General features: G+C 32.3%; 1 long non-coding RNA gene across 8 annotated transcripts; it reads right to left on the bottom strand.

Annotated features, from left to right (window-relative positions):
- Nucleotides 1-3376: 3376 nt before the first annotated feature.
- LOC100795937 (uncharacterized) lies at nt 3377-8347 on the bottom strand. 8 transcript variants are annotated; one of them, XR_005889562.1, is made up of 6 exons: nt 7750-8347; nt 6932-7009; nt 6084-6152; nt 4730-5880; nt 3601-3836; nt 3377-3508 (listed from the first exon to the last, which is right to left on the bottom strand). It is a non-coding gene; the product is annotated as an uncharacterized lncRNA (long non-coding RNA). The 8 variants fall into 8 exon arrangements; XR_005889561.1 differs by having other exon boundaries at nt 3601-3651; nt 3744-3836; nt 6084-8347; XR_005889564.1 differs by having other exon boundaries at nt 4730-4803; nt 5810-5880; nt 6084-8347.
- Between the last annotated feature and the right edge of the window lie 4178 nt (nt 8348-12525).

Genomic DNA, 12525 nt, shown 5'->3' with positions numbered 1-12525 from the left:
AGACCAAAAAATGAAATGAAAGCTAAACCAATAGAGTTTTAACAAGACAAATTTTCAAGGATTATTCAACAATTAAAGTAATGAAAAGGACAAAAAAGCAAGCTAGAACTTAAAGAGAAACTTAGAATGGCTCTAGAGTATAGTAAAAAAAACTAAAAAAAAAGACTCAACAAACCTCTAGCTTTGGCACTTGTTTTCAAACTAATTTTTAATTGAAATTTCAGAACTAAGATTAGTATAAAATAGGCACCAATTATAGAACAAATTTTGAGCCAAAACAATAAGCACAATTCCTTTTCACTTTTTTTTTCCTGGATATTGATTTTTCTACCAACTTCTGTAATTTTTCGTATTTTTTCCTTTTATTCAAATCACTTGGTTATTTTTTATAATTTTTTTTCCAGATGTCTAGAAAATTCAGTAAAAATTTCAGCTCAAAATTCTCAATTACCAATTCCCAGTAATTTTTACAAGTTCGTATGTTCAAGCTGTCAGCACCAGTGATTTCAAACTTCGAATTTTTTAAGCATGGTATATTGATTGCCTTGGGTATACTTTCAAACTTCTTATGTATGTTGAACTCACTAGGATTTTTTACCACAGTTTTAGGAGTTCAATATTCACTCAGGATCAAAATTTCAGCCAACAATTCAATCACCAAAACTCAAATTCACAATAAACACAATCATAAGGAAACCTAAAAGTTCAAGAAAAAGGTTCACCATCAAAGACTCTCTAAGAATTTTGCATGAACATGTTAAGGACTAATTAACACGTAAGATTTGAATCAAATCAACTAATAGGCTAAAAGAATTTCATACACTCATGAACAAATGAGTTAAACAAAGAAACAAGAAAAATAAAATTCAGCACAACATATGGAATCTTATGTGACAAGTTTGATGACTAGACATGAATTCTATGATAAAACTAAAAAAAGGTGAACAAAAAAATAGAAAAACAAAACTCAAAGGAACCTAAACTCAACACAATTCATGTTTCAAGAACAAGAACAAGAAATTTGAACCATCGAAAAATCAAATCTAGCTTCTATAGCAAGTTTAATCGGTAAAAATTCTAAAGAATCATGTTAACAACATTCAACACAAGACATGTGAAGAAATACATGGAGAAAAATGAAGAAACAACAACGGAGGAGAAGGTAAAGCTGAAATTTAATGGAGGTTTAAGGAGCACCTACTTGAAGCTCTTGTGCTCTGATTACCACTTGATGGAAGCTTGCTTGTGAAGCTTCTATGGAGGATGGATCATTGAGCTTCAATAAGGTCCTTCAATGGTGATTTTTCACCATGGAGATGCAGCAGAAGATAAAGGAGAAGAAGTGAGAGGAGGCGCCATCCACTAGGGAGTAAGCCATGGAAGAAAGAGCTTCACCACCGAGAGAGTGTCTTGGATAAGAAGCTTAGAGAGAAAGCTTCAATGGAGGAAAATAAAGAGAGAGAGAGAGGGGGGCACGAAATTGAAGGAGGAAAAGAGGGAGAGAAGTTGAATTTTGAAGTGTATCTCACAAGACTCTCATTCATCAAAGTTACAACAAGTATTACACATGTTTCTATTTATAGCCTAGGTAGCTTCCTTGAGAAATTTCCTTGAGAAGCATCTTTGAGAAGCTTCCTTGAGAAGCTAGAGCTTAGGTACGCACAGTCCTCTAGTAACTAAGCTTACCTCCTTGAGAAACTTCCTTGAGAAGCTTCCTTGAGAAGCTAGAGCTTACCTACACACACCCCTCTAATAACTAAGTTAACCTCCTTGAGATGAGAAGCTTAAGCTTAGCTACACACACCTCCTATAATAGCTAAGCTCACCCCCATGCCAAAATATATGAAAATACAAAAAAGTTCATACTATAAAGACTACTCAAAATTCCCTGAAATACAAGGCTAAAACCTTATACTACTAGAATGATCAAAATACAAGGCCCAAAAGAAGGAAAAACATATTCTAATATTTACAAAGAAAAGTGGAACCAATATTGGCCCATGGGCTCAAAAATTTATCTTGAGGTTCGTGAGAATTCTAAGACCTTCTTTAGCAGCTTTAACCCATTTCTCTTGGAGTCTTTTATCCAATACCCTTGGGGGATAGAATTAGATCACAGGACCAAAAGGATAAAAAATATTACAACTATAAAGACCAAAATGAATGTTTTAAACTATATAAAGAGACTAGAAGGGAAAGTTATTGTAACTATAATGACCAAAAGTAGGGTAATTAAGCTTTTTGGTATATTGCATTTTTTTAGTTTTTTTGTGTGAAATATAGAGAATTAAAGCAAAAATGATTTTTTAACATAAATGAAAATGTTGTTCAAGAATTAATTTTTGGGATGACGAGTCCAATTATTGCTCCTATGTATGCATAGGTGTTTGGTAAAATTCACATAATTATGAAAATATTATTGTTAATTGGTTAACTTTAACTTTGAAAAAAATGGTTTTTCTTTGAAAATATATTTTTGGAAAGGTTGAGTTTAATTTTGAAAGGAATTTTATTTTGAAGATTTCTAAAAACTGGAAATTTAAATTAATTTTGAAGATTGACTTTCATTTTGAAAAAAAGAAGCTTATTTTGTATTGAGAAAAATAAACCCATTTGCTTCAAGTTATTGTTAGTAAATACTATTAAAAAAAACTCTTAACATACAAATGGTATTTAAGATAACGCTCGCAAATATTAATATAGAAGAAAAAAAATTAAATTTAACACGAACAACATTAAACAAAATATTCGTATTGTGTAAAAGCAAAAAAAAAAAAATGAAGCAAACAATATATTTGCAATATTTTATATTTTAATCTAGATAACTTTGATTAACCTTTCACGTAGTATATAATTAGTCACATAAACCCATCGCAATCTTATCAAGTTAAGAGACAGCTTAGGATATAACTTTTGAAGGATGGAGAAAATAAATTTTTATTTTGAAGCAGTATCTTCTAATTTAATAGTTTTAAAAACATATAAAATAATATATTAATATAATTTTAGTACTATTCTAACACTTTATTTTTTATTTTAATTAAACTCTTTGAATTCGTTAAATATTACCTAATTTTTAATTTGAAAAAAAAATTATCCTCCTTTCCTTTGAACTTGGAAACCTTCCCAACAAAGGACCCATGAAATAGTTAAGTGAATTGTTTGATTTTAATTAATAATTTTACAAATTTAAATTTTATTTTAAAAATACTAAAAATTAAATGATTTAAGTAGTGGTTATATTCAATAACAATACTTATAATTCAAGGGATATTTTTTTCACCAATTAGTTCATCCACTTATATATAAAATGAGTGAGTATCTTATTAATAGACTTCATAGTAAATTAATAATATACAAAAAATAACCATTAATATTTGAAAATGAATCTATATTTCTTATAATTACACCTAAAAAATATATCAATTTAATTCTACAATAAAGGACCAAAAAAGTAACTAATAAGATTTCTTGATCCATACAAGGTAGAAGTGATTCCTTCTTTCACCTAGCAGATGATGGGAAAATGTGAAAGACTGAGATATTCAAGTAGTAATAATAAATGTTAATTAGAGGACAATGGGGATATGTGATACATACTTGTATAGTAAATATTATTGGTGGAATGTTTACTCCGCCGGAGATTTCCACCTACAATCACGAAAGGTTTTACAAGAAAAATGGATGAATAAATCAAAGAAGAAAGCAATGGGTAATGTGAAAGCAGACATGTATATTGGTACCAGTTGCGACAGAACAAGCATTAGGAGAAGATAAAACACGCACTGAATCCATGGAAACTCCGAACCCAATAATAAGAACTCTAATAACACTTTCTGTAGAAAATAAAAAATAAAAAATAAACAAGCACACACATACAGCGGAAAAGAAAAGGGGAAGAGAGATTTTATATACAAGTTAGAATTAATCGATATGATTTGATTTATATACAAATTGATGCACACCATCGCACATGGTAAGCCTTTCGAATGCAAAAAATTACAATGTAATAATAAAATAATAATAGTCAGAAGTAATTAAATAAAGCAAAAGCAAATAAAAGTAACTGAAGACGCCGTAAATAAAGCAAAAACAAATAAAAGTAACTGAAGACGCCGTAGTATCGGACTAATTTCTTTATTAATCATTCATATTTGAGTCTAATTAGATGTTGCAAGCAGTATTAATTAGATTTTTATTATCGGAACAATTAGTATTAGATTTGTTTATCATTACAAGCAGTATTTTCTTTAGTAATGCTCACTACTACAAAAACTTATTTTTCGTCGGTTCTATAGCATATTTAAGACGATTTTCCAGTAGAAAATTAAGATTTTTGACGATAATCTCATAAACAATCGTCTTACAATGTATATTTCTTTTTAAGACGAATTTTTAAAAAATCATGACCATTCTTAAAATCCTCACTATATTTTAAAAAAATTAAAAGTCTATTAAATTAATTATCTCTAAATAGTTATTATTAAACTCATAACCAACAAACAAATTTAATAAAAAAATTAAGCAATTTATCATACACTTAATTAACAACATAAGAGGCAAATGATACATAGAAGAAAACACCAATACATTTAATCTATAAATTCTAGAACCAAAAGATTTATCATTACTATTTTGCAGTCAACTATTTAGCATACACCAAAAACATGGATAAAGGGGAAGAAAGACTAATATTTAGCAGTCAAATATTTAGCATTCAAATATTTACCAAATCTTCAAGTGCCTTAAAGATATGCGCCTCTGACAAACCTTCCAATTTAATGCCTTTCTCAACACCCAAATCTAGAATTACGGAACAAATTATAGGTAATCAGGGTCCATCACAAATAGATTTTGAAAATGATGCAAATAAAAAAAAGATACCTTAACAAGATATAATCAAAAAGACATGTCAAAAATGGACAATTGAAAAGCTCCGTTTATAAACTAGAATTCTTGCCTTGGAAATGTTTTTAACAGTTGAGTTTTACAATTGAAAAGCTTTCATAAGCTAGAAGCTAATCAACATTACATCGATCATTAGTATCCTCATAATCGTAGGTTCATAATTATAGAAACCCGTATTTTTTCCCCCTCTTGTGCATATACATGCTCTCACACAACCAATTGCACATACATGCTCTCATTACAAGAACTTAAATTTATTAAACAACGTCATGAGTATAAATTTGACACATATTAGAATTAATTCATATCAATATTATGTTAGTTTAAAAAATTTCACGCAGAAAAAATCATATATACAAATTCTTATATTAAATAAATCATTCTTCTTTTATATATCAACACAATGAAATCTTTTGTTATTATATGAATCCTATAAATTTGACAGATATTTGTATAATGTACACTAAAAAAAAGAATGACTTAGTAAAAATTAGTATAAGTTAAAAAATTAATTGATACATGATTAATTAATTATATTATAATATATAATATGTTTATGTATAATTAGATGCCAATTACAAATATACTTATAAATAACTAATTTATGTAAAATTTAACATACAATTAATAAGATAAACTAGACAATTTAATAATTAAATTTGTTAACTTTATATTTCATAAAAAAAATACAGGTGTCTACATGTCTTTATGTACGGTTATGACTACATATAAACAAATATGGCATAAATTTTATATGGATTTTATCTTGTTGTCTTTTTTCCATCCCAAATTACTGTCATGCTACTTTGGTTAATGGCACTTATTTGTGAGAAATGTTACTATTAGTAAGTAATAGGACATTCTCAACTTACAAAGAGAATAGCAAGAGTGAGGATATTACTTATAGTTTACATCTCACTTGGCTCTCTAGTATTGGAAGTATGACTAAAAGAGGGACAACACAGCTAAGTCCTGGAATAGCAAGTAGAAAAGCAACAAAATTAATTATATAAAAACTGTTCTTTACTGACATATTACTTATCAATCTACAACTGTTTATCAGAAGATGTCAGCAGGTAAACTCATACAATATGAGTTCTAACATCCACATTTTTTTGTGATAAATATTACATACTTAATGACACTGTAACCAGGCAAGAGTGTAAGACAAAAACCTGCTAAAGAAGTATTCTGAGAGTTGCTGAACCAAATCTCGTAGGAAGCTCACCTCTCTCTGCAAGAAGCTATATATATATATATATATATATTTGATAAGTTGCATTATCCATATTTAGTGTCACATATCACAATGGATTCATGCACAGACAAACTTGTTTTGACCATGATTTCTTTTCAATGCAGTAAACAAAACAAAGTAATAGCATATAAAAGAACAAGGCCGGAAAAAGAAATTTACACACCAAGAGATTGCATACTAGAAGTAAAAGGAGCAACATGATTTGGCAGGGCAAGAGTAGGAAAATGACAGTCACTAACTAGTACAACTAAATCAATATTATCTTTAAGAAAATCAATGGGATCCATAATAAATCACTGGATTGTAAAGGACAGAAGGAAGGACGCAAAGAATTCTAGCCATCAAAATTAGCTATATATTTTATTGTATTAACTACAAAAAATAACAACCACAAGCTTTTCCATTGAGACTTTTCTCCAAAACTTATGTGCTATGTTGGAATGTGAATACCTTCGTATATATTTTATAAAAGCGTGAATGTGTTTGTCAGTATCAATCTAAACAAATTACAACTGTTCAGCTCTACCTCAGATCTATCAATAGTCATGAAATCATGTTTATTTTTGTTAGTCACGTGCATTATTTTTTCTTTAATGCATAAAAAAGTTTCCTATTTCTTGGAAACATGAAAATTGAAGTACTAGTGAAAAATATTAGGTACCATTAATACATCAACATTGTCATCATGTCTTTTTTGCAAACAAGGTGCAGAAATAGTCCTTGTTTATCTTCAGTTTTAAATAGACATTCAAAACACACAAATACCTATAGAACAAATGCAGAAGAAGACAGAGAGAGTGCAGCACCAATCACTACAGCTTCATCAACACTTCTAATGTTCACCTATGAATATGATTTCAACATAAATTAAAGATTAAAGCAGTGAAGCCTCTTAAGGTTTTATTGATATTATACCTTTTCATATCTAGCAATAACAATAATTAATCATCTTTGTAAGCAAACAATCATCTTAAAAGATTAAGCTGTTAGGCATATTGACTTTGAGTTGAAACTACAATTTGATTAGAAGAATAGGGGCATTAAGGAATGAACTCCATACTTCATTTTCTACTAGGGGAGATCAGATCTATGGATCAAGCCATGCCATTGGGGCTCTATCAAACACCACCTTGAATAGGGATTTTAATTATTAATTCAGAGCATAAAGGATTATCTAGTATATGGTCAACTAGCATCTTGTAGAATGTACAAGAAGTGGGAGCCACTTCCTAAAGGCTCAAGTTTTAGGTAAGTGTCTAGTAATTTCTTTCAAAATTTAGAAGCTTCGATCACTATCAAATTTCTTATTTGGAAGTGTCTATACTCCGAATGCATGCATTCTTTCTGTCTGTCTCTCGCAAGAATGACTGTCATATCAAGAAAAGTAAAAACATGAAACTAAGAAAAATAGTCAAGATATTGAAATCCAAATTCTTCTTCTGTGTAGCCAATCGACGAGTTACACCCTGAAATAGATAAATGTGAGCAAGATTTGAGTACCATCATTATACTAGATTAGAAGCATTAAAATCCCTTCAGATTATAGAGAACAAAAAGACATGATATGTATGTAGGACACCTACAATTGCAGAAGCATCTCGACCAAGCTGTGCAAACTGAAGACCAATGCCACCTTGATTGGCCAAGAAATGACCAGTTGGATAACGACTAGTGGAAACAGCTAGCCAGTTTGGAGTAGATCTCCACATACTTTGTTTGGTTAATTTGAAGCCCTATTAAAAAAAACCATTGCATTGCATACACATAAACAATAAACCAAAGAATATTTTAAAACACTCCCATCTAACTGTGAAATGTTTTAAAACATTAGAATCTAATCGACAAGAATATTATCGTGCACACTAAATTTTGTACACCATATGGCCCAATGCCTACATCATTTGCTTAGTACACCAAAACATGTGAAAAAGTTATCCAATATATAACAAAATTTACACACCTTGTTACTCAAAGGAAATGTCGGAATTTCTACATTTAAAAGGCAGCTTTTGGGAAAAGTTCCCTTTTCAACATCCCTAATAGCTATGATTATTAATGGTAAACAAACTGATACAACATCCTTGAAATCGTTTTCTTAACTGTCATCCATCTTCCTACAACAGGACACGATATCAATTCATAACACCCAGCTTCAGCACAGTTAAAAAAAATGTGTAGAATCATCAATTTACCGATTTAATGATATTGATAATGCCGGTACACCACATAATAATGCTTCCCTAGCTCTGGCAACAACGTACCAGAGTAACCGTGCGGAAGAGGGAGTGTTGTTCCTTGGAGTAACCTGCCTCTAAAATGAGCCTCTTGTAATGGTAAACCCTCGTCTTCTCCAACACCTTTGTGCTTGGGTTTGAAATAGTAGGAAACGGAGGCGAGACTGTCATGCTTGAAACACAAGCGGGGCTCTATTTCACGGGCGAACTCGTCGGTGAACCAGACCCGGCTCATGTCCAGGTAGAGTCCCAGCTCCTTGTGCTGGTAAAGCCACACCACGTAGCGCCGCCATAGCGCGTGTGGCTCCTTCTCGAGTCTGGTGTTGAGAGATTTAGTTGTTGCTGTGGCGCGAGAGCCTCATGCCTAAGAGAGTAGAAAGGTTTGGAGGGGAGGAGTGGGGTGTGGCGTCGTTTTGGGGTGGAGTGGTTGAGAGATGGGGAGGATGAGCAAACGCCTGAGATTGCAACCATGATTTGAAATGAAATGAATGAGAACAAGGGTTAGTAACTTAGTAAATATTCTTTTGTTTATTGGGAACAAATACGAAGACGGTCCTTTCTTGAAACTCGTCGTCCTTTAAGTTTCCAATAATTACAGAAATATCACCGTGTCACATTCTAAGACGATTTTGCATAACTGTCTTAGAATGTGCGTCATAAAAATAAAATACAATGATCTTAATTACAAAAATGTCACCGCGTCACGTTCTAAGACGGTTTCCGTATAACCGTCTTAGAATGTGCGTCGTAAAAAACAAGTTTTTTAGTAGTGGCTATTCCGTACGAAAGCTTCTTGCACGAATCGCACAAATAAGTTATGTGGGGTTAGTTTCTTTTTTCAAGAAAATAAATATTAGTTAAAATAATATTAAAATAAAAGATAAGTCTTGGCACAAATACACATTCGTGCAATTTTTACAAAAACACTTTCGTACAAACAAGCATTTCTCATTTTTTTCAAGGTACAAATTTAACATACAAACTAATGAACAGTAACAAAAAATAAAGGAAAGGAGGCAAAGATAATTGGTATGAAATTTTGTATATTAATAATAGCAATGATTACATTATTTATAGTTTGTACAATGGGAAAGAATGACCTAAAACCTAGGAAGATAAGATGGAATCAAAGCATATTCTTGTACTATTTATGGACAGCTCATAAATGAAATATATATACAAGAAAAATAAGAGAAGGGAAATAATGCTCTGTTGTCATATATTGTTGCTGCTATGTGGTATTTAAGCTAGGATTATATGCTTTCTCTGTTAGCCCCCCACAAGTTGGAGGTGCAAAAAGTGTTTTGTAACTGCAGCTTGGAAAGATTGGTGCTGAAGGATTGAGGAGGAAGAACCTTTGTGAATATATCCGCAAGTTGATTTGAAGAAGAGACTGGGAGCAGTAACATGAGTCCTGCTTGGGATTTTTCACAGACTAGATGACAATCAATGTCCAAGTGTTTGGTGCATTCATGAAAGACCGGATTGGCAGCAATGTGAAGAGCACTATGATTATCATAGTAAAGTACGAAAGGCTTGGAAAGGGGAATCCGTAGATCTCTTAGAAGGTAAGTAAACCATTGTAATTCACAAGTTGCAGAAGCACGTGCTCGATATTCAGCCTCAGAAGAAGAATGTGATACTGTAGTTTACTTCTTAGTTTTCCATGAAACAAGTGAATTGCCTATAAAGAAGCAATAACTAGTAATAGAGCACCTAGAGTCAATACATGTTGCCCAATCAACATCACTAAACCCAAGTAGATGAGGAGAGCAAGTCGTTGAAAAGATAAGCCTTTGCATGGACACCCTTTGAGATATCGAAGAATGCGAACAGTTGCAGCATGATGAGCTTTTGTTGGTTTTGACATAAATTGACTTAGTTGCTGTGTAGCAAAGGCAATATCAGGGCGTGTGCTTGTCAAATAGACCAATTTTCCAACTAGGCGTCTATAAGGTAGGGGATCATCAAGAAAACCAGAGGAATCATTATGGAGTCGAAGAGAACTATCCATAGGAATGGAGGATGGCTTACACCCACGCATACTAGAATCTTTCAGTAAATCCAAACAATACTTACATTGGCACAATGAAATTCCTTTATCAGAATGTGCAACATCAATCCCCAAAAAATATTTTAGTTTCCCCAAATCCTTAATGTGAAAATTAGTGTGAAGAATACACTTAATGCGTTCAATCTCAGCAAGGGAATTACCGGTCAGCATAATGTCATCAACATATACAACTAGAGCAATAAATTCATAATTATGAGCCTTGATAAACAGATTATGATCAGCATGGGCATGTGAATAACCCCAAGTCAGCAATAGATTAGATAATTTCTCATACCATTTTCTGTTGGATTGCTTTAATCCATAGAGTGATTTCTTCAATTTGCAACTCTGACTTGATGTGTAACCAAGCAATCCAGGAGGGATCTCCATGTAAACGTCCTCCCTGAGGTCCCTGTGTAAGAAAGCATTGCTAACATCTAATTGATGGAGGTGTCATCGATTAATTGATGCCAAAGAAAGAACAACTCTAACAGTGGTCATCTTAACAACAAGGGAGAAGGTTTCAAAGTAATCTATGTCCTCAATTTTAGAGTATCATTTGGCAACAAGACGAGCCTTGTAACACTCAATGCTACCATCTTGTAATCGTTTGATCTTATTTACCCACTTGCACCCAATTGGTCGTACATGAGAAGGGGTTTAAACAATGTCCCAGGTTTGATTCAACTGTAGAGCCTTGATCTCGTATTTCATGGCATCACGCCAACATTGATGTTTCACAGCTTCATGAAAACTGGTGGGTTGGTGCTCAGATGACAGAGTCATAAGGAAATGGTGATGAGATGGAGAGACATGAGTGTATGAGAGGAAACTCTGAATGGGATATGCGCATGTTGATGAGGATTGAGCAAACTTGAGGGAAGGAATTTGAAATTGATAATCAGAAAGGTAAGAAGAAGGATAAGTGTCGCGGCTAGGCCGACTTGGTAAAGCATGGTTAGACGGTGGTGAGTTTGGTGGTTCTTGGATGTGTTGATCAATGATGTTGGGGTTTGGTGTGTCGATTTCAGGAGGAGTTGAAGGATTTGGGAAAGGTGATGATGAGCCATTGGGTTGAGGAATGGTTGGGTCAATGTTTGTTGTGATAGGTGTGGATGGGGTAAAGTGAGGTGGTGTAGGTAGTGTATATGAAATTGGGTCTATAGGTGAGTTTGGCTGGGCTTCGCTAGTAAAGAGGTTTTGGTTTATGTGGAAAGGAAAGAAGAATTCATGGAAAACAACATTTCTAGAAATGAATATTTCTCTTGTTTTAATGTCTAAAATAACATATCCCTTGGTACCATTTTGAAAACCTAAGAATGCCCCTTTTCTTGAACGAGGTTGAAACTTGTGAGTTTGATTATGATTTGATGCATAGCATAAGCAACCAAAAACTTTGATCATAGAAAAATCTGGGTGAGTTTTGTATAAAAGCTCAAATGGTGTTTTATAAGAAATAACGGGAGAGGGAATGCGATTTATGAGGAAAACGGCATGTTTTATAGCATAAGACCAAAAATTTGTTGGAATTTTAGATTGAAACATAAGGACCCTAGCTACATTAAGGATGTGTTGATGTTTGCGTTCCACTCTTCCATTTTGTTGTGGGGTATACACACAACTATTTTGGTGAATTATACCCTTTGAAGAGAAAAATTCTTTAAGAAAAAATTCAAGACCATTATCGGATCGAATGCATTTAATTTTTGTTTCAAATTGATTTTCAATTAAATTAATAAAATTTTGAACATGTGTCTTCACTTCACTTTTTGATTTTAATAAAACCACCCAAGTATATCTACTAAAATCATCAAGTATAGTTAAGAAATGTTTATGTCCATGAATTGATGATTTAGAAAATGGTCCCCAAATATTCATATGAATCAACTCAAAAATTTTAGAGCTTCTACTTGAACTAAGAGAATAGGGTAATCGTTTTTGTTTAGCCAAATAACAAATGTCACAAATTTCATTAGAATCTTTTGAAATAAAAGGGAATTGTTGATTTAAGACATTCAGACAATTACCAGATAAATGACTTAATCTAAAATGCCAAAGCTAGGAGTTATTAA

Source organism: Glycine max, chromosome 1 (assembly GCF_000004515.6).
Source record: "Glycine max cultivar Williams 82 chromosome 1, Glycine_max_v4.0, whole genome shotgun sequence".
NCBI lineage: Eukaryota > Viridiplantae > Streptophyta > Magnoliopsida > Fabales > Fabaceae > Glycine > Glycine max.
The sequence above is the reverse complement of the archived record's forward strand: the minus strand, read 5'-3'. Positions and strand labels throughout refer to the sequence as shown.